The sequence below is a fragment of the Propithecus coquereli genome, unplaced genomic scaffold (assembly GCF_000956105.1).
Source record: "Propithecus coquereli isolate 6110/MARCELLA unplaced genomic scaffold, Pcoq_1.0 Scaffold86, whole genome shotgun sequence".
Classification (NCBI taxonomy): domain Eukaryota; kingdom Metazoa; phylum Chordata; class Mammalia; order Primates; family Indriidae; genus Propithecus; species Propithecus coquereli.
Genome location: NW_012154840.1, coordinates 3,704,073 through 3,728,796, shown reverse-complemented (window position 1 = coordinate 3,728,796; position 24,724 = coordinate 3,704,073). Strand labels below are relative to the sequence as shown.

Below are 24,724 nucleotides of genomic sequence, written 5' to 3'. Positions count from 1 at the left end.
CCATAGAAATACAAAGGATCATAAGAGATTACTATAAAAATTATATGCCAACAAATCAGATAATCTAGAAGAAATGGATAAATTGCTAGAAACATATAACCTGCCAAGACTGAATCATGAAGAAATTAAAAAACTGAGCAGACCAGTAATGAGTAAGGAAATTGAATCAATAATAAAAAAAAAAAAATTCCCAACAAAGAAAACCTCAGAACCTGATAACTATATGGCTGAATTCTACCAAACATTTAAAGAAAAACTAATATCAATCCATCTCAAACTCTTACAAAATATCGAAGAGGAGGGAAGACTTCCTAACTCATTCTACAGGGCCAGCATTACCCTGATACCAAAGCCAGACAAAGACACTACAAGAAAACAAAACAGGCCAGTATCTCTGATGAACATACATGCAATAATCCTCAACAAAATACTAGCAAACCCAATTCAATGGCACATTAAAATGGTCATACACCATAATCAGGTGGGATTTATCCCAGGGATGCAAGGATGGTTCAACATATGTAAATCAATAAATATACCACCACATTAACAGAATGTCAGGAAAAGTCATATGATCATCTCAATTGCTACAGAAAAAGTATTTGACAAAATACAAATATCCTTTCGTGATAAAAACTCTCAAGAAATTGAGTATATAAGAAATGTACCTTGGACTGGGCACGGTGGCTCATGCCTGTAATCCTAGCACTCTGAGAGGCCAAGGCGGGAGGATCACTTGAGGTCAGGAGTTCAAGACCAGCCTGAGCAAGAATGAGACCCCATCTCTACTGAAAATAGAAAAAAAATTAGCCAGTCAACTAAAAATAGAAACAAAAAGAAATTACCTAGGTGTGGTGGCTCGTGCCTATAGTCCCAGCTACTCGGGAGGCTGAGGCAGGAGGATCACTTGAGCCCAGGAATTTGAGGTTGCTGTGAGCTAGGCTGATGCCATGGCACTCACTCTAGCCCGGGCAACAAAGTGAGACTCTGTCTCAAAAAACAAAACAAACAAACAAAAAAATAACAGAAAGAAATATACCTCAACATAATAAAGGGGCCATATATGACATGCCCACAGCTAACATCATACTCAATGGTGCAAAGTTGAAAGCTTTTCTTCTAAGATCAGGAATTTCTCACCACTTCTATTCAACACAGTACTGGAAGTCCTATCCAGAATAAGTAGGTATGAAAAAGTAATAAAAGGTATCCAAATAGGAAAGGAAGAAGTAAAATCATCTCTGTTTGCAAATGGCATGATTAGAGAATCCTAAAGACTCCACCAAAAAACTGTTACAATTGATAAACAAATTCAGTATAGTTGCATGAAAAATTAGTGGTATTTCTACACACTAATGATGAACTTCCTGAAAAAGAAATAAAGAAACAATCTGGCTTATAATATCATCAAAAGCAATAAAATACTTAAGAATAAATTTAACCAAGGAGGATAAAGATCTGTACAGTGAAAGTTGTAAGACATTACTGAAAGAAATTAGAAAAGACATAAGTAAAGGGAAAGATATCAGTGTTCAAGGATTGGAAGAATTAGTATTGTTGATAAGGGCATCAAGAATACACAATAGAGAAAAGATAGTCTCTTCAACAAACGGTGTTGGAAAACTGGATGTCTATATGCAAAAGAAATTGGACCCATATCTTACACTATACACAAAAATTAACCCAAAATGGATTAAAGACATAAACATAAGACCAGAAACCATAAAACCACTAGGAGAAAACATAGAGGGAAAGTTCCTTGACATTGGTCTTGCAATGATTTTTTGGCTATGACACCAAAAGCATAGGCAATAGAAACAAAAATAAACAGGTGGAACTTCATGAAACTAAAAAGGTTCTGCACAGCAAGGAAACAAGCAACAAAATGAAAAGGCAACCTACGGAATAGGAGAAAATATTTGTGAACCATATTTCTGTTAAGGGGTTAATATCCAAAATATATCAGGAATTTGTGTAACTCAATAGCACAAAATAATAATAATAATCTGAATTTTGTTAATGGACAAAGGACCTGAATAGACATTTTTCCAAAGAAGCTATACAAATGGTCAACAGATACATGAACAGATGCTCACTAACCATCAAAGAAATGCAAATCAAAACCACAATGAGATATCGCCTTACACCAATTGGGACAGATATTATCAAAAAGACAAGGGTTGGCCAAATGCAGTGGCTCACACTTGTAGTCCTAGCACTTTGGGAGGCTGAGGCAGGAGGATCCCTTGAGCTCAGGAGTTCAAGACCAGCCTGAGCAACATAGAGAGACCCCGTCTCTACAAAAAATACAAACGACGTAGGTGGGCGAGTGGCACATACCTGTAGTCCCAGCTACTCAGGAGGCTGAGGCAGGAGGATCGCTTGAGCCCAGGAGTTTGAGGTTGCAATGAGCTATGATGATGCCACTGCACTCTAGCCCAGACAACAGAGTAAAACCCTGTCACATAAAACAAACAAACAAACAAAAACAAGGGTTAACAAGTGCTGTCAAGGGTGTGGAGGAAAGGGAAGCCTTGCACACTGTTGGTGAGAATGTAAATTGGTGCAGCTATTATTGAGAACAGTATGAAGGTTTTTCAAAAAATTAAAAATAGAACTACTGTGTGAGCCAGCAATCACACTTCTGGGTATATATCCAAAGGAAACAAAATCAGTATCTCAAAGAGGTATCTGCACTCCCATGTTCATTGCAGCATTATTCACAACAGCCGAGGAGTAATCTTAGATGTCCATTGATGAATGACTTGATAAAGAAAATGTGAATAATTAAGATTAATTATTAAAACTATCTTAGCCTCACAGAATGAATTGGAACATATTCCCTCTTTTTCTACTGTCTGAGTTTCTAAATGATTGGTATTGATTCTTCCTCAATATGTGGAAGAATTCACCAGAGATGATATCTGGACCTGTAATTTTTTTGTGTGGAAAAATTTCTGATAACTAATCGATTTTATTAATAGATATTTTATCACTCTGATTCTCTATTTTCTTCTTGAACTGTCAGATGTTTACCTTTGAGAGAGGTAAATGATGAAGGACCCTTCCCCGTTTGCTACCAATGAAAAGCTCACTCTGATAGCCTTCCTCTTTTGCTTACCCTTTTGCCTATTCAGCCAAAACCTGCTCTGTGCAGCAATGAATTTTATTCCAACTCCCTTTCTGGAGACTTTAGGTCATAAATCCCCAAAGACCAAAATGTTATGTCACTTCTTATTGTCTCTCCTAGGCTTAGTAGCCAACTATCAATTACAGATCACTGTCAGTTCAATCAATCACTGTTGTTGTGCAAATTGTCTAAAATGCAGTCAAATATTCAGCTAAGATTTTAATGTGAAATATAGGTTCTTAGGGGCATGTCTGACCTCAGCATATCTACCAATTTGACCCCTTGTCCACTATCTCTTATGTAGAAGAGTTGATTGTTTTCTCCATCTTTTATCTATGTCACCTACTTTCTCTTTTTTGAGGAAAACAGGGCCTTTGACAAGATCAGACCCTGAGAAAGGAAGTCCAGAGAGGCAAAAAGGAAGTTTTAACTTTGCCAGGTATTACAGTCAAAAATGAACCTCAGAAGCATTATATTTGTGAAAGTTAACTTTGGGCACTAACTTGATGGTCAGATGAGGAGACCCAAAACATCATGACAGGTCCCCAGGACCTCAAGAAAAAACTTATGATTTCTCAAGGCATTTCATTGCCTGACCACCTCAGATTTTTCCTTCAAGTAGTATCCCAATGCAAACATCAATTCCCCTTCTCTTCCAAATAAAAGACCTCAAACTCCAGACATTTTTACTCTGCACCCATAGTAACATACATGCTCCCATCTTCCCAGGCTGCTAATATGATTCCCCACTATCCAGCTCCAGTGAAACAGGTCACTGAAGCAGTTGCAGACTGTACTGCAGGCACCTTTGGAGCTGCCATCCTGACTTCCACAGACCAGAAGAGAATTTGAAAGGGCCTTGGAGACTTCCCTCAGAGGCCGCCTGATACAACTCAGTTTCTCTGGTACTGCTGAAAGACTCAGAGGAAGGGTTAACCAGCCAAACAAAGTCAGTAAGTTCTTACCTGTTGCCTTGGCTAATTAGAGACTGCAGCTCCTGGCTTGATGTGTGAAAAGGGATTAGAAAGAAATGGGAGGGAGGATGAAAAGATGAAAGTGAATGTAGAGGAAGACAGCACAATCCCATAAAGTGGCAAGGGAAAATGCCTGATAACAGGGAAAACAGGCTTTGTTTAGGAGCCTTCCCCACCCCCACCTCCAGGTTTTCATCATCTTTTTGAGTCATCCTCTACATGCAGAAAGAGCCACTACAAAGAAAAAGGAGCCTCCATGTCTTCCATCCCCAGCCAAACTCCTCCCACCCAGCTTCAAAGGCAAGGAAATGCAGCCAGTTTGGAGAAAGTGAAAACTATACTGGCTCCATCACTCCTCCCTATCTGCACACCATTTGGGACCGACTCCCCTTCCAGTTCCAGAGAATGTATGGCAATTAAGGGTAAAGAGCCTAAGGGGCCAGGACTTTTCAAATGGCTCTGGTTCCAGATCCAGACCTGCTACCCTCTGGGTAAGGTGAATAGACACACTTGTAACCAAGGAATTCCTCCCAATCCACCCTTTCCTAAACTACCACCACTACCACCCATGAAATCATTCATGGAAGTTGGCATAAGAATTCAGAGATACCAACCATCAGGAATTTAAAGAAGGTATCCTTATGATACCCATGTTTCTGTCTCAAAAATATCTGTCTCAAATGAAATAAGCCAGGCACAGAAAGACAAATATCACATGTTCTCACTCATATGTGGGAGCTCAAAAAGTTGATCACATGGAGGTAAAAAGTAGAATGATGATACCAGAAGCTGGGTGGGATGTTGGGGATAGAATATAAAGAGAGGCTGGTCAATGGGTACAAACATATAATTAGATAGAAGGAATTCTAATGTTTGATGGCAGAGTAGGCTGACGATAGTTAAAAATAATGTGATGTAGTTTTCAAAATAGCTTGAAGAAAGACTTGAAAGAAATGTACTCAATACATAGAAATGATAAATACTCAGGTGAAGGATACCCTAAATACCCTGATTTGATCATCACACATTCTATGCATGTAACTAAATATCACATGTACCCCATAAGTATGTATAAATATAATGTATCAAAAAAATAAAAAAAATTTAAGTCTGTCTCTTGGCTTATATGGACTATGCACCAGGTTTTCCACTGTAAAGTTTATATTTTTTCCTTTGTAATAATAAGTAATCTGTGGTGAGATTCTTTGAGCATATGTAAATACCCTATTTCCCAACAAAACTTTACCCATTACTTTTAGCATCTATGGATAATTCTTACCTAAATCAACTATGATGGTTGAAAAATAGTGATTTTTCCCAACTCTATCACTCTTCTCAAAGCCAATATCATGAAGCTTCTGATATGATATACTGAGAAGAATACAGCATGACTTCTGTGGTGTTTCTGCCAAAATTGCAAAACTTCAATCTAATACCAAATACCAGAAAATACCTGACAAACTCAAATTGAGGGACTATTCTACAAAACAGTTGGCCTGAACACTTCAAAAATGGCAATGTATGAAAGACAAAGAAAGGCTAAGGACCTATTCTAAACTAGAGGGAGACTGAAGGTGAAATATATGATCCTGGATTGGATTTTGGATTGGGGGACGGGGATTGCCACAAAGAACATTATTGAGACAATTGGCAAAATTTGGATATGGACTGTAAATTAAATAAAAGTATTCTATCAATACTAAGTAACCTGAATTTGAAAATTACACTGTGGTAAAATGGAAAAAGCAAATTTAAAATTCATATGGAACTACAAAAGACAATGAATAGCCAAGCAATCCTGAGAAAGAACAAAAGTTGGAGGCATCACACTTCCTGATTTCAAATTATATTACAAAGCTATAGTAATCAAAATAGTTTGGTACTGGCATAAAAACAGACACATAGACCAATGGACCAGAATAGAGAGCCCATAAATAAACTCATGCACAAATGGTCACTAATTTTTAATGAGGGCACCAAGAAGATACAATATGGAAAGGATAATCTCTTCAGTAGATGGTGCTGAGAAAACTGGATATCCACATGTCAAAGAATGAAATTGGACCCTTGTATTACACCATACACAAAACTCAACTCAAAATGGGTTAAAAACCTAAACGTAAGACCTGAAACTGTAAAGCTCCTAGAAGATAACACAGGGAGAAAAGGCCTTGACATTGGTCTTGGTGGTAAATTTTTGGATATCACAATAAAATCTCAGGCAACAAAAGCAAAAATAAACAGGTGGGATGATATCAAAGTAAAAAATCTTCTACACAGCAAATGAAATAATCAACAAAATGAAAAGATAGCCCGTGGAATGGGAAACAATATTTGCAAACCATGTACCTGTTAAGGGGTTAATATCCAAGATATATAAGGAACCCACACAACTCAATAGCAAATAAATAAATAGCGCAATTTAAAAATGAGCAAAGTGAATTGTGACAACCTAAGTGCCCATCAATCCATGAGTGGATTAATAAAATATGGTATATATATACAATGGAATACTACTCAATTACAAAAAACGATGGTGATCTAGCACATCCTATATTTTCCTGGATAGAGCTTGAGCCCATCTTCCGAAGTGAGGTATCACAAGAATGGAAGAATAAGTACCACATGTACTCGCCATCAAATTGGCACTAACTGATCAACACTAAGGTGCTCACACAGTAGTAATATTCATTGGGGATTGAGGGGATGGGGGTGGGTTAACTCACAGCTAATGGACGCAGTGAGCATTGTAGGGGGGAAAGGGCACGCCTCCAATCCTGGCTTGGGTGAGGCAAAGTCATAACATTGTAACCAAAATGTTTATACCCCCATAAATAAATAAATAAATAAAAATTATCAAAGGACTCGAATAGACATTTATCCAAAGAAGACATAAAAATTGCCAACAGGTATATGAAAATGTGTTTAACATCACTAATCATCAGAGAAATGCAAATCAAAACCACACCTCACACATACTAGGATGGCTATTATCAAAAAGACAAGAAATAATAAATGTTAGTGAAGATATGGAGAAAAGGGAACCCTTGTATGCTGTTGGTGGAAATGTAAATTAGTACATCCATTATAGAAAACAGTATTGAAGTTCCTTAAAAAATTAAAAATAGAACTTCCATATGACCTGACAATTTCTCTTCTGGGTATATACCCAAAGGAAATAAAATAAGCACCTCATAGAGATATCTGCACTCCTATGTTCATTGCAGCATTATTCATAATAGCCAAGATATGGAAACAGCCTATGTCCATCAACAGATAAGTAGATAAAACAATTGTGATATATATGCACAACGGAATATTATTCAGCCTTTAAAAAGAAAAAAGATTCTGCCATTTGCCACAACATGGATAAACCTGGAGGACATTATGCTAAGTGAAATAAGCCAGTGACAGAAAGAAAAATACTGAATGATTTATCTTATATGTGGAATCCAAAACAAACAAAAAAGTTGAATACATAGAAACAGAGAATAGAACAGCAGTTACCAGAGGGTATGGGGAGATATTGGTCAAAGAATGCAAAGTTGCAGTTATGTAGGATAAATAAATCTAGGGATCTCATGTGCAGCATGAAGATTATAGTTAATAATATTATATTATATACTGGAAATTTGCTAGGAGAGTAGATTTTAGGTGCTCTTAGCACAAAAAAATGATAATCATGAAATGATAGATATGGCAATTGATTAGACTGTAGAAATCATTTAACTATGTATATGTATATCAAAAATTTGTGGTATACCTTAAACATATACAATAAAACTTTTTGAAAAGGAAAGAAAACTGTACTGTGGTGATATAAGGAAATGCCCTTATCCTTAGGAGATACACACTAAAGTATTTAGGAGTAAAGCATCAAACAATCTGCAGTTAACTCTCAAAAGTTTCCACAATAATACAAAATAAAAAGGATAATGTAATAAGAACAGAGCAAGTGTTAATACAATGGTATGTTAACAATTAGTGGATATAAATGAAAGGTATACTATTGTAACACTTCTATAAGTTTGAAATGTTTGTAAAATAAAAAAATATATATAGTAGATGCTCAATATACTATATATTATATAATATATAGTTTTATATTATATAACATACATTGTTTTATGTATTTTATATATATTTATTTATTTATTTATCTCTACATTCATCCTATGTTCATTCTTTTTCTGCAGTGTTAGAGGAAGATGTGCTTGCCTTAAAAGTTGAACCTTACACTTGGGTCCTAGATCGTATCCCTTCCCATGTTCTCTAGGCCCTTGATCCATTAATTATTCCATCTTTTGTATCTCCCAACATCTACTTCCATTGGCTTCTTCTACACTGAAATCTTGCCTATCCTGAAAAATCCTCCACCTCCACTCGAATGCCCCGGCCTCTCTTTATTCCTTTCACTTGCAGACTTCTCCAATCAGTCAGCAATTGGCACCTACTACTTTCATTTCCTCACCAAGGATTCACTCACCAAATGGAATCGCTCTCCCTCATTATTCACATCCAACTTGTCATTAGTCCCGTCCATTCAATATTCAAAATGTATACATAATCCAACAAATTCTCACCACCTCCACTGTTACAATCTCATTCAAACCACCATCACCCTCCACTGAATCTCTGCCACAGCCTCCTAACTGATCTCCCTGTCTCTGCTCTTGCCTGCCTTCAAACCATCCTCCACAAATCAACCAGAAAGATTTTTTTCAATATAGGTCAGGCAGGCCATAGTCCTGCTTAAAACCTTTTAATAGCTCTCTAAAAATAGAAACTCTTTTAAAGAGTTACAAGGCCTTGCATGCTCTGGATCTTGTTTCCCTCTACAATCTCATTTTCATCCACTCCTTTCCAAACATTCCTCATTCTAACCACACAAAACCACTCTCACCACCACCTCTGTTTCTTTGCACATTCTGCTCCAGTTTCTTGGAATACTCTTTGCTCACTTTTCCTCATAAACTCACCCTTCATAACTGAGCTCAACTATCACCTCTAATTGAGGAACATAGTGTAATTGAAAAAGCATGGGCTATACATCCAACAGATCAGGATACAGATCCTTACACCACTTCCTACCTATGTGACCTTGAGTAAGTTATTAACTACCATGAACCTCAGTTTTCTCATCTTTAAAATGGGGATAATGGCTCTTTTACCAAGGATCCTCCAACATGGGCTGCATTCACACCAAAACCATTAAGAAGGCAGCCCGGGTCATCATCAAGAAGAACTATATGCATCTGGGCAATGATTTCCACAGGAACAAGCATATGTGCAAAAAGATCGCCATTATTCCCAGCAAAAAGCTCTGCAACAAAATAGCAGGCTATGACACACATCTGATGAAGTGGATTCAGAGAGGCCCAGTGAGAGGTATCTCCATCAAGCTGCAGGAGGAAGAGAAAGGAGAGACAACTGTGTCCCAGAGATCTCAACCCTGGATCAGGAGATCATTGAAGTAGATCCTGACACTAAGGAAATACTGAAACTTTTGGACTTTGGCAGTCTGTCCAACCTGCAGGTCATCAGTTGGGATGAATTTCAAAACACCACACGGAGCCATTTGAATCTTTCTGCTGTGGTGTAATATTTTAATAAACCTGGGACAACAAAAAAATGGGGATATAATATCTACTTCACAAATTTGTTATGAGAAGTAAGATAATACACTTGAAGTGGTTGGCATGGTCCCTGACACATGGGCCCTCCATAAAATCAGAATCTCCCTCCCCCCCAAGGTAGAATTTAATCATTTTGTCCTCTACAAATCCGTAGCACTTTGTTTAGAGCTCTACAATAACCCTGACTTCTAACTATTTGTTTGCTTCTTTGTCTCTATGAACTAGACTCTTTAAGGGCTTAGGCTGTCTCATTCATCTTCTGAATCCCCGACACCTAGCACAGAGCCTGGGAATAAAACAAGCAAGAATTATATTAAATGTTTAGTTGTTTGTTTGTTTGTTTGTTTGTTTGAAAATGGCTTCTGCTTCAGATACTCAAGTAGAATTTTTCTCCCTTAGATCACCCATGACCTCTTCATTGCCATATCAGTGGATACTCAAGTTGTTCCCCTTGCCTGGAATAGCTTCCCTTTTTCTAATAAATGTTTCTGCATGGGGTAGCTCAAGTCTCTCCTTCTCCCAGAAAGTTTCCCTAATAATCCCATTGAATCCTCCCCATAAGCTGATACAGCTCTTAGGTGTCTTTCTAACTGAGATTGCCTGGTCTAAAGAAAAGAAAGGGAAAGGAGGAAAAGAAAGAGAAAGGGGAGGAAGAAAGATGAAAGAAGTAGAATCAGGATTCAAAAAGATCTTAACAGGCTATACAGGGTAGCCATATCTAAGAAACAAAATATAATCAAAAGAAAAATAAATTTCTACAAACAAAAAATTATGCTGTGCAGCCCCAAGTAGTAGAACTAAAGCATAGAAGTTACAGAGGATGGATTACAGCTCCAGTTAAGATCGGAAGGAATTGCACTGAGTTCACCATCATAGGAGGTCTTCAAGCACCTTCTAGATGATTCTTTGACAGGCATGGTTTCCAGAGGAGATTATGGCATCAAATGGAGATGGTGGACCAAAGTACTTTATGACATTCTTGTCCTGAGATTTTCTGGTTCTACCAAAGGGAAGGAATAGAGAGGACAACAGTGGGAGAGGCACTGGCAGATCATAAGAAAGATAATCAAAGTACGAAAGAAAGAAGCAAAGAGATTAAAGGAATGAGGGAAAAGAAGGGTACTGGCTCTAGAGGCCTCTGGGAGGTAAAAGTAGAGAACTGATAGCATGGAAGATGCCAAAGTCTTGTTCATGTTCTCAAAGAGCTTCCCTGTGATTCTCCCCTTCCCTGAACTCTCCAAATTCTTGAGTCAGGATGGCCTTGCCTTCCTCCAGGCCTGTTGGCACTTGCCACAGCCACCATGGCCATTGGGTCTATAGCTCTCCAGTTCTATTATCTAGGTATCCCAAAGCATTAGTGGGTAGCAGTTGCCAGCAGAAAGGACATTGCTGAGACAAGACAAAAGGTACACAAGTTCTATTTCTCTCTCCTCTCTGCTTCCATGCCTGGTAGCTTTTACCTCCCTATCTCATAGGTACAGGGAGACTGAGGAAATAGGGGCTAGTTTTTGAGATGAGTTTTATTCATTCTGGGGCCAGGAACATGAAGCCAGAGTGCAAGTGTGAACTTGCAACATAAGAAAATCAACCAATGTAATTTACCGAATTAATATAATAAAGAAGAAAAAAAACCACATGATTATCTCAATTGATATTTTCCTGATAAAAACACTCAATAAACTAGGAATAGAAGGAAACTTCCTCAACAGCTAACATACTCAGTGGGAAAAAAACCTGAAGTCTTTCCTCCTAAGATAAGGAAAAAAGACAAGAATGCCTACCTCTGCTATTAAACATTGTACTGGAAGTTCTAGTCAGAGTAATTAGACAAGAAAAAGAAATAAAAGCATCCAAATTGGGAAGGAAGAAGTAAAACTATCTTTATTTACAGATGATATGACCCTATATATAGAAAATTCCAAAGAATTTATGAGAAATCTACTAAAATTAATAAATAAATTCAGCAAATTGCAAGGTACAAGAGCAAGACACAAAAATCAGTTGTGTTTCTAAACACCTGTTATGCACAATCTGAAAAGAACTTAAGAAAGCAATTCCATTTACAAGAGAATCAAAAAGAATAAAATACCTAGGAATAAATTTAAGGAAGAAGATGAATGACTTGTACACTGAAAATTGTAAAATATTGCTAAACGTAAAGAAGACCAACTAAATAGAAACACATTCCGTGTCTATGGGTCATTAGACTTAATATTGTTAAGATGTCAATACTACCCAAATTCATCTACAGATTGTATACAAGCCAATAAACATTCCAACTGCCTTTTTTACACAAATGGAAAGGCCAATCCTCAAATTTATATGGAAGTGCAAGGGGCCCCCAAGTAACCAAAATACTCTTAAAAAAGAATAACCAAGGGCAACACACGTAACCTAAACATCTGTACCCCATAATATGCTGAAATAAAAAAAAAAAGAATAACAAAGTAGGAGTATTCACACTTCCCAATTTCAAAACTTACTGCAAATTATAGTAATCAAAATGGTATGGTAATGACATAAAGAAAGATATATAGAACAATGCAATAAAATCAAGAGTCCAGAAATAGATCCATACATGTATGGCCAATTATCAACAATGGTGCCTAGTCCATCCAATAGGGAAAGAAAATGGTGCTGGCAAAACTGGATTTCCACATACAAAGAATGAAGTTGGACCTCCACCTCACACCAGATATAAAAATCAACTCAAAATGAATCAACAAACCAAATATATAAGATAAAATCATTTTAAAAATGCTTAGAAGAAATTGTGGGGGTAAATCATCATGACCTTGGAATTGGCAATAAATTCTTAGATATAACACCAAAAGCACAAGCAACAAAATAAACAATAAATAAATTGGACTTCTTCAAAATTAAAAACTGTTTTTCAAAAGATTAAAACCTTTGTGCATCAAAGGGCATTATCAAGAAAGTGAAAAGACAACTTACAGAATTGGAGAAAATAGCTGCAAATCATTTACCTGATAAGTGCTTAGTATACAGAATTTTAAAAGAACTTCTACAACTCTACAACTAAAAGACAACCCAATTTTAAAATGGGCAAAGTACTTGAATACACATTCTCCAAAGCAGATATACAAATGACCAATGAGCACATGAAAAGATCCTCAACATCATTAGTCATTAAAGAAATGTAAATCAAAACAAAAATGAAATATCATTTCACACCTACTAAGATGGCTATAATATAAATAAATAAATAAATAAGAAAATAACAAGTATTGGTGAGGAAGTGGAGAAATTGGAGCTCTCATGCATTGGTGGTGGGAAAGTAAAATGGTACAGCTGCCGTGGAAAAAAATTTGGATATTCCTCAAAAAGTTAAATATAGAATTACCACATGACCACTTAATGCCACTTCTAAGTATATACTCAAAAGAATTAGAAACCCAGGACTCAAACAGATACTTGTACACCAATGCTCATTGCTGCATTATTCACTACAGGCAAAAGGTAGAAACAACCCAAGTGTCCATCAACAGATGAATGGATAAACAAAATGCGGTATATAACAATGGAATATTATTCGGCCATAAAAAGGAATGGAGTTCTGATAACATGCTATAACATGGATGAATCTTGAAAACATTATGCTAAGTGAAAAAAATCCAGACAGAAAAGGACAAATATTGTATGATTACACTTATATGAAATATCTAGAGTAGGCAAATTCATAGAGTCAGAAAATAAATCAGAGGTTACCAATCTGAGGTGAGGGGAGAATGGGGAATTGTTATTTAATAATTACAGAGTTTCTTTTGGGGGTAATGAAAAAAGTTTTGGAAATGGAGAGTGGTGATGGTTGTACAATTTTGTGAATGTAATTAATGCCACTGAATTGTACACTTAAATATGTTTAAATAGCAAATTTTATGTTATGTATATTCTACCACAATAAAAAATTCAAAAAGAAGAGAAAAAAGTCAAATTAGGAGGTCAAGGAAGAGTTTCTTCCTACAGAAGGAGGCGATACTCAGAGATTTCTAAAAAGAGCAAAAGAAAAGTATCATGTCATACATGGGGGATGCACCATCAGACTAACAGTGGATTTCTCAGCAGAAATCTTATGGGCCAGAAGATAATGGTATGATATATTTAATGTGCTGAAAGAAAAAAAAAACTGCCAGCCAAGAATACTATACTCAGTAAATCTACCCTTCAAAAATGAAGGAAAAATAAAGTCTTTCCCAGATAAGCGAAAAACTGAGGGAATTCATTACCACTAGACCAGCCCTACAAGAAATGCTTAAGGAAGTCCTACACATGGAAGTGAAAGGATGATATCTACCATAATAAAAACATGTAAAAGTATAAAACTCACTGGTAGATCAGATACACAAATAAGAAATACAAGTCAAATTTTATCACAAAAAGAACCACCAAGTCATAAAGATAAATGATAAGAAGGAACAAAGGAAGAAATTTAAAAATCAGAAAACAATTAACTAAATGACAGGAGTAAGACCTCACCTATCAATAACAATCTTGAGTGTAAATGGTTTACATTCCCCAATTAAATGATATAAACTTGTACGCCCATGCTACTCTGAGCGTGCTTGACCTTGTTAGCTCTTGGAACTTTAAATGATATAGACTGGCTGACTGGATTAAAAAAAATAAGGCTCAGTTGCATGCTGTCTATGAGAAACTCAATTCACCTATAAAGACAGATACCCATAGACTGAAAGTTAAGGCATGGAAAAAAATATTCCATGCAAACAGAAACCAAAAGCATGCAGGATTAGCTATACTTATATCAGACAAAATAGACTTTAAGTCAATGAACAAAAGGAGAAAAAAAAGGTTATTACATAATGATAAAGGGATCAATTTAGCAGAAGAAACAAAAGTTGTAAATATATATATACACCCAACACCAGAGCACTCAGATATATAAAGCAAATATTATTAGAGCTAAAGAGAGAAATAGACCCCAATAAAATAATAGTAGGGGACGTCAACACCCCACTTTGAGCACTGGACACATTATGTAGACAGAAACTCAACAAAGAAACACTGGACCTAATCTGCACTATAGACTAAATGGACCTAATGGATATCTACAGAACATTTCATTATACAGCTACAAAATACACATTCTTCTCATCAACACATGGAACCATATATAGAACCAGGATAGACCATATGTTAGGACACAAAACAAATCTCCACAAATTTTTAAAAACTGAAATCATATCAAGTGTCTTCTCAGACCACAATGGACTAAAACTGGAAATCAACTGAAAGAGGACTTTTTGAAACTGTACAAACACATGGAAATTAAACAACATGGTTCTTGAACAACCATTGGCTCAACGAAGAAATTAAGAAGGAAATCAAAAAAATTTTTGAAACAAAGGAAAATGGAAACATATCATGCCAAAACCTGTGGAATACAGCAAAAGCAGTGCTAAGAGGGTAGTTTATAAGCAATAAATCTCTACATCAAAATAGTAGAAAGATTTCAGTAAACAACATAAAGATGCACCTCAAGGAACTAGAAAAGCAAGAACAAAATTAGTAGAAAGAAAGAAAGAATAAAGATCACAGCATAACTAAATGAAATTCAGGCTAAAAAAATTACAAAGGATCAATGAAACAAAAAGTTGCTTTTTTGAAAAGATGAACAAAATTGACAAACTACCAAATAGATTAACCAAGAAGAAAAGAGAGAAGAGCCAAATAAATAAAATCAGAAATGAAAAAAGGAGACATACAACCAATACCACAGAAATAAAAATAATCACTAGAGACTATTATGAACAGCTATATGCTAACAAATTGGAAAACCTAGATGAATGGATAAATTTCTGGATACATAGAACCAACCAAGATCAAACCAGGAAGAAACAGAAAACCTGAACAGACCAATAGTAAGTAATAAGATTGAATCAGTAATATTAATAAAAAGAGTCCCAAAAAACAAAAGCTGAGGACTGGATGGCTTTACTGCTGCATTGCACCAAACTTATAAAGAACTAACATCAATTCTTCTCTACCTATTCCAAAAAATTGAAGAGAAAGAAATTTTTTCTAACTCACTCTACAAGGTCAGCATTACTCTGATACCAAAACTAGACAAGGACATAACAAAAAAAAAGAATACTACAGGCCAATGTCCCTGATTAGCATAGATGTAAAAATCCTCAACAAAATGCTAGCAAACCAAATCCAACAGCAGATCAAAAAACAATACACAATGATAAACTGGGATTTATCCCAGGGATGCAAGGATGCTTCAACATATGCAAATCAATAAATGTAATATATCATATCAACAGAATGAAAAACGAGAACCATATGATCATCTCAATAATTGCAGAAAAAGCATTTGATAAAATTCAACATCCTTTCATGATAATCATTCTCAACAAACTGGGAACGGAAGGAATATACCTCAACATAATAAAGGCTATATATGACAAACCGACAGCTAACATCATAATGAATGAGGAAAAGCTGAAAGCCTTTCCTCTAAGAACTGGAACATGACAAGGATGCCCACTCTCACCACTTTTATTCAACAGAGTACTAGAAGTCCTAGACAGAGCAAGAGACGGGCAAGAGAAACAAATAAAAGGCATCCAAATTGGAAAAGAGGAAGTCAAATCATCCCTCTTTGCAGATGACATAATCTGTTGTTGTTGTTGTTGGAAGAGGCTTTATTTAGATACACCAATAGGCTCTCTTGTATGTGGCTAGTAGAAGTGTAAATAGGTGCAACCATTACGGAAAACAACTTGGCATTTCTTTATGATGATAACAAGATGATGTTGTACAACCCAGCAATTCCTCTCCTCTCCTATCCACCCAACAGAAATGCTTGCATGTAGGCACCAGGAGACATGTATGATAGCATTCTTAACAGTGTGGTTTATTTTTGCAAAGAGCTGGGACAGCCTGAGAGCTCACTGACAAGAGAGTGGATAAATAAATTGTTTTCTTCACACAATGAGATATTACACAGCATTGAATCTCAGAGTCATGTTTTTAAAAATAGAAGTCAGATCACATATTCCTCTACTCAAAACCCCCAATGGTACTTTGTTATAGAAGCCTGAACTGACTAACACAATAATCATTACCAGTTGAAAGGTCAGATGATATAAATCTTACACATAGGAAAACCTAAAGACTCCACCAAAAAAAACCAATTAGAACTGATAAACAAATTCAGTAAAGTTACAAGATACAAAATCAATATACAAAAATCAGTAGCATTTCTATATACCAATAATGAACTAGCTGAAAAAGAAATAAAAAGTAATCCCAATAGCTACAAAAAATGAAATAAAATACCTAAGAATAAATTTAACCAAAGAGGTGAAAGACCTCTACAAAGAAAACTACAAAACACCAATGAAAAAATTGAAGAGGACACAAACAAATAGAAAGACATCCCATGCTCATGGATAAGAATTAATATTGTTAAAATGTCCATACTATCCAAAGCAATCTACAGAGTCAATGCAATCCTATCAACATACCAATGACATTCTTCATGGAAACAGAATAAACAATCCTAAAATTCACATGGAACCATGAAAGACCCTGAATAGCCAAAGCAATACTGAGCAAAAAGAACAAAGCTGGAAGCATCATATTACCTGACTTCAAAATATATTGCAAAGCTATATTAATTAAAATAGCATGGTATTGGTATAAAAACAGACACATAGACCAATAAGACAGCATAGAGAACCCAGAAACAAATTCACATATTTACAGCCAACTGATTTTCAACAAAGGTACAAAGAACATACATCGGGGAAAGGATACCCTCTTCAATAAATGGTTCTGGGAAAACTGGATATCCATATGTAGAAAAATTAAACTAGACCCCTATCTGTCACCATAGACAAAAATCAATTCAAAATGGATTAGAGACTTAAACATAAGACCTAAAACTATAAAACTACTAGAAGAAAACATAGGGAAAATTCTTCAGGACATTGATCTAGGCAAAAATTTTATGGCTAAGACTCCCAAAGCACAGACTACAAAAACAAAAATAGACAAATGAGATTATATTAAATTATAAAGCTTCTGATTGCCAAGGAAACAATCAACAAGTGAAGAGACAACCTCCTCAATGGAAGAAAATATTTGCAAACTATTCGTCCATCAAGGGACTAATATCCAGAATATACAGGAACTGAAATATCTCAACAGCAAAAAAAAAAAACAACAACAATTAATCCCATTAAAAAGTGGGCAAAGGATCTGAATAGACATTTCTCAAAAGAAGACATAAAATGGCTAAGAAATATATGAAAAATGGTCAACATCACTAATCATCATGGAAATGCAAGTCAAAGTCAAAATGAGATATCAATGGATTACATATTATAGTTAGAATGGCTATTATCAAAAAGACAAAAATAACAAATGCTGGTAAGAATTCGTAGAAAAGGGAACTCATACATTGTTGGTGGAAATGTAAATCAGTACAGCCATTATTAAGGAAAACAGTATGGAGATTTCTCAGAAAATTAAAAAACAAACTGCCATACAATCCAGCAATATCACTACTGGATATTTATCCAAAGGAAAGGAAATCAGTATATCAAAGGGATACCTGCACCCCCATGTTTGTTGCAGCACTGTTCACAATAGCCAAGATATGAAATCAACTTAATTGTCCATCAATGAATGAATAAATAAAGAAAACGTGATACATATACACAGTGGAATACTATTTGGCCACAAAAAAGAATAAATTCATGTCATTTGCAGCAACATGGATGGAACTGAAGATCATTATGTTAAGTGAAATAAGCCAGGCACAGAAAGACAAATATCACATGTTCTCATTCATTTGTGGCAACTAAAAAAGTTGATCTCATGGAGGTAGGGAATACAATGATGGCGACCAGAGGCTGGGAAGGGTGGGGGGGATGAAGAGAGGTTGTTTAATAGGTACAAACATACACTTAGATAAAAGGAATAAGTTGTAGTGTTCAATAGCACAGTAGGGTAACTATAGTTAATAATAATTTATCATATTTTTCAAAATAGCTAGAAGAGAAGATTTGAAATATTCCCAGCACAAAGAAATAACAAATTTTTGGAGTGATAGATACCCTGACTATCCTGATTTGATCATTACACATTGCATGCATGTATCAAAATATCACATGTACCCCATAAATATGTAGAATTATTATGTATCCATTTTAAAAATTAAATAAAGGGATAGAGCAAGATATACCATGGTAATACTAATCAAAAAAAATCTGGAGTAACTATATTAATTTCAGACAGAAGAGACTTCAGAGCAAGGAAAATCATCAGGGATAAAGAGGGGCATTACAGAATTATAAAGAGGTCATTTGTCCAAGAAGACTTAATCCTTAATGTGTATGCACCTAACAGCAGAGTGTCAGCATACATAAAACAAAAACTGACAGAATTGCCTGAAGAAATAGATGAATACATTATTACAGTTGGAGACTTCAATACCCCTCTTTCAGAAATGGACAGATCCAGCACACGGAAAATACTTAAGGACATAGTTGAACTCAACAGCACTCAATCAACTGGGTATAATTGACATCTATAGAATACTTCATCCAACAATTGAAGGAAAAAGAGCTAGTAGGAAGGAAAAGATTGTACAGAAGTATGTGTGTTTGGGGAAGGAGTGGTGATTGTTAATGACATAAATGTCTGAGGAGACAGGATAGAATGGGATCCAAAGCTTGGGTAGAGGGATACTCGCTGAACATGAGAGGCTACACCTTCTCTACTGAGACAGAAGGAAAAGAGGAGACAATGAGCCCAGATAAAAATTGAGTTTACAGGTGGTAGAAAAGGAAGTCGAGGAAGGTCCTACATCTTCATGTTCTCAGTCAAATAGGAGACAAAGTGAATTTCCAAGAATGAAAAGAGAGAGAGTAAAGGGATTAAGAAGAAAAGTGGGGCTGGGTCAATACATGCACCTATAGTCCTAGCTGTCTTAGCTACTTAGGAGGCTATGGCGAGAGGTTTGCTTGAACCCAAGAATTCAAGGCTACGGTGCAATATGATCACGCCAGTGAATAGCCACTTCACTCCCACCTGGGCAGCACAGTGAGACCTCATCTCTAAAAAAAAAAAAAAGAAAAGAAAGAAAGGAGGAGGAGGAGGAGAAGGAGGAGGAGGAGGAGGAAAGTGAAATATGGAATAGCCACTTAGAAATTCAAGAATTAGCTGCCTAGGGACATACAGAAGGGCTGCTGTGCAGCTTAGTTGAAGGCCTAGCTGAAAATGGGAAACATAAATTTGTATTGGTTCCAAACCATGTAGTTGCGTGATTTTTTTTTCTTTCCAACAGCCTGAGTGTTGAGCAGAGAAGTGGTGGGAACTTGGACTTGTCCTGGGTTGTAGCTCTACAGGGCAGATGTGGCAAAAGGAATAGGGAGCATGGTGAGAATGATTGAAATAAGGTTCCCAGGCTCAAGATGGAGCCCTGGGGAAGCACAAAAACATAAAGGGTGAACAGAAGAAGAGGAGAATGCAAAGGTAAATGAGAAGGAGGAGCCAAAAGCCAGTGGTGTCACAAAAGGAAACAGTCCTGAAAACTCCAGCGTTTTGAGACCCGTCTGAGATCATGTAATGCAAATCTGTAATCGTGGCAGATGAGGAAAGTGAGGCCCAGAGAGGGGAAGAGACTTGCCAAGGTTCATAGTGAGTTAGCAACAGAGCTGGGACTAAAATTCAGGTCTTTTAACTCTGTCCTATGCTCTTATTTACTCTATGGCACTTGGTTGTCTTTTCTTCTCTTATTTTAAAAGTCATATATGTTTTCTATAGATAATTTGGGAAACCTCCAAAAATAAAATTTAAATCTTTATAATCTAACCACTAACTGTACACATTTTGGCATATGTGGTGGTTTTAATACAAGTTCACAAATTCTTTGACGTTTGTTCCATCAAGAAGTGGGATGGGGCGGGGGTAAACCCGCAACTAAAGGACACGATGAGCATTGTAGGGGGGAAGGGCATGCCTCTAACCCTCGCTTGAGTGACGCAAAGACATAAAGTGTAACCATAATGTTTGTACCCTCTTAATACCCTGAAATAAAAAAAAAAAGAGGTGGAATATAATTCCCCTCCCCTAGAATATGGGCTGGCTTTAGTGATTTGCTTCTAACAGATAGAATGCAGTTGAAATGATGCTGCACAACTCCTGATGCTAGGTCATAAAACCAATACTGCTTCCACCTGGCTCTTGGGACACTTGTTCTTGGAATCCGGCTGTCATGCTATGAGGAAACCCAGGCCACATGGAGAGGCCACATGAAAGTGTTCCAGCTGAAAGCCCTAGCTGAGTTCCTAGCCAGCAGCCAGTATCAACTGCCAGACATATGTGAATGAGGAAGGCTTCAAAATTTCTCCAGCCTCAGTCATTGTCTGACTGCAACTGTATGAGAGACTCTGAGCAAGAACCATGTATCTGACCCAGTCAACCCCTAGAGTCTTGAGAGAGAATAAGAAATGATTGTCGTTATTTTACATTACGAAGTTTAGTGGTAGTTTATTAATGCAGTGCTAAATAACCAATATAGAGTATTTCCTTCCAGTCTTTTGTATGCATATATATTTTAATCACAATATTTGAATCATAATGTATATACTATTTTGTATCCTCCTTTTTTTACTTTGCATTATTCATGGTCATTTTCATATCATTAGAATTTGTTATAAAATGCCATTATAATCGGCACATGATATTTCACCATATGGATACTTCATAACGTAGTTAACCAGTCTTTGTTGTTAGACATTTATATTGTTTTCCAATTTTTCATTATCATAAATAATTCTGCAGTGAACATTGTTGTATCTATACCTTTCTTATTTTTATTTTTTTTATTTCAGCATATTACAGGGGTACAAATGTTTAGGTTACATATATTGCCTTTGCTTCACCAAAGTCAGAGTTTTAAGCGTGTCCATCCCCCAGACGGTGCGCACCACACCCCTTAGGTGTGTATATACCCATCCCTTCCTCCCCACCACCTGCCTGACACCTGATGAATGTTACTACTGTATGTGCACATGAGTGTTGATCTACACCTTTTTAAAGTATGTTTATTTTTGTTGTTTGAATGACAAAAGCAACACAGGTTAATTGAAATAATTTGAATAATACAAAAGTTTCTGAAATAAAATTAATACATTCTTTCGCTCCCCCCCAAAGCTACCCCCGTAATATGACCACTGTTAAAAATTTAGAGTGAATCTTTCCACACTTTCTCCTTCACACATACAAACATATAAACATAGTATGAGTTTATTTTCTTTCACAAAAATGGGGTCACTATAGCCTTCTCTTTCACTTAGCAATATAACATGGATAGCCTTCCAAGTCAATATACCTTATTCCTTTTAATGACTGCATAGTAGTAGATATGCCATAATTTTTATAACTATTTCCCAATGAGTGGACATTCAGGTTATTGCTATTACGAACAATATTGCAGTAAACACCCTTATACACGTACCTATACATACTAGTACTTTTATTTCTAATACTCATATTCCCATAAGTGAGATTTCCAGGTCAAGGGGTATATAAATTTTTTGTTTTAATAAATATAATTGGAGTACTTCCTATTAAATATGGTAGATTATATACATATTTATTCATAATCTCTTCTAGAACTGCTGTAAAATGAGAAGAAATGAATTTTTAAGGAGTAGAAACCCAAAAGACAAAGAGAATAAGAATGAAGGCAGCAACAGACAAAATATGCCAACACATTTTTGGAAGATGAGAAGCAGATGGAGGTCTGCTGAAAGAGCTGAAAGAGCTGAAGAGCAAGTGCCTGCAGAGGGGAATGAGAAATGAGAAGGAAGACAATTCATGCTGCAGAATGCCTGGAAAGCTCAGGAATTAGAGATACTATCACTAGTCTATCACTAATCACTAATGACTACTGTCTGAAAGAAGGCAAGGATGTGGCAGGAAGCTGAAAACAGAGGATTTGGCTGCATGTGTGTGTGTTGTGCAGTTAGATCACTCTGAGGTCCCTTACTTCATCCTGCTCAGCCAGGAAAATACCCTTTCTGTACTCTGGCAGGAGACTGGAAGTTTATTCAAAGAAAATTGATCTACAAAAGTCCCAGACCCAGATACCCCAGGTAGAGTGAAAGGTAACAAAAGGGTGTCATATTGAAAATAGGGACATTAAATGAAAATCTACAATAACATCCCTATCCCTACCCACCCCATATAGCTTGATTCCAAGAACACTGGCAGCCAGGTATGTATTTCCAGGCAGTAAATTGAAGGATTCATCTCTGAAGAAATTAAACTGCTCTCAGAGAAAATACCTACGGATACTGTCATTATGGGGTCCTCAGTAAACTAGTTGGGTTCTCTCTCGCTCGTCATCTTACAGTGAAGCTCCTCAGTTGATAAGCCCTGCCCCATAGGAAAGCCTCCCATATGAATGGTAAAAAACAAAACAAATCAGATGAAACAGTGAAACAGAGCAAGAGAAATTATATTTAATTATCCTCAGAGATCTAAGATATTATAACCATGAAATAAAAACAGGATGCTATAAAAAATAAACATTTAGAAAACTAAAGAGAAGTTATGAACATATCCTCTATTTTCTTATAATATCTACAATTTACTCTTTTACACTTATATACTGAATTCTATGCATCTTATATGGTACAAGGTGAGGATCTAAATGTATTTCTTACAAATTGATAGATAACTGTCCCAATATCATTTATTAAATAATCCACATATAGAGACCTTTGTTGACATCATTGATAGTTACCTTAGGATAAAATCTTATAAGTGGGACTACTGGGTTAAAGGGCAAAAACAACTTTAAAGCTTTGAAAATTGTCAAATTGCCCTCCAAAAGTGTTGTACCAATTTTCATTCCCACAAGCAGTGTATGATAGTGTATTTTCTACACCCTCACTAATACTGAGTACTATTATCTACTCCAATTTTATGAGCCAGCAGTGGTATTCTTTTATTTATTATTTTTGCTTAATTACTTTTGAGTGTGGGACTAAATTTACTTAGAGGAGAAATTCCAATGATCTGATCATTTTAGCAGTTCCTTGCGACTTCTTTTCTAGTGATGCACTTTCTTTTTCTTGTCCTAACTTTGCCCTTATTCACACATATCCATGCATGTTGCTTTATATACATGAGCCCTAAGGTTCTGGGTCTAGCCTTACAAGTAGATAGTTGTGTGATATAAGACCTTGTCAATCAAAAAATCTTCACATCGTTTCTGCAGCGAAGTTTACCAGTGTATTAAAAGTTGAAATACACTTACCCTTTGGCCCAGTAATTCCCATTGAAAGAATGTAACCTAAGGAAAAGATAATTAGAGAACCATGAAAAGTTGCAGGTATAAAACTGTGCATCAGCATTGCTTGTAAAGGTGAAAATTTAGAAATAACTTTAATGCCATCAATAGGGAACTGGTTAAATAAAATATTCTACATTCTATTAAATTGAATGTAGATCATTTTTTTAAGAGCTTAATATATATTAGCATGGAAAGACACATGGTCAGGTTTTTTTAGGAACATTTCAAAATGGAATATACATTTATTAGGCATATGTTTATTCAGCATCTACTATGTACCAGACACTGTTCTAGACACTGGGAAGAGAATGAAAAACAAGAACATGACCCTGCTCTTATGGAAATTAATTCTAATAGCATATAAACTATAATCTCATTTATATAAAATTGTATATGTTATGTATATGTGTGCTTACATTTGTGTAAAGAGAAAGATAACTTCTATAACCAGCTAAGTTAGAGAAGAAGAACACCTGGGAAGTCCACTATACAGTCATTTTTTTCTGAGTGGTAAGATTTTAGTTAATTTTCACTTTCTTGAAGCTTAGAGTCAAAAGAAACAACTAAGTTATATCCATTTGTGGGAGAAATTCCCAGTCACCGTCATTCACTCTTCATTCCC

At 36.0% G+C, this 24,724-nt stretch overlaps 1 pseudogene; it reads left to right on the top strand.

Moving 5' to 3' along the window:
• Positions 1 to 9,290: 9,290 nt before the first annotated feature.
• LOC105826152 overlaps positions 9,291 to 24,724 on the top strand; it is a 44,706-nt pseudogene continuing 29,272 nt past the window's right edge.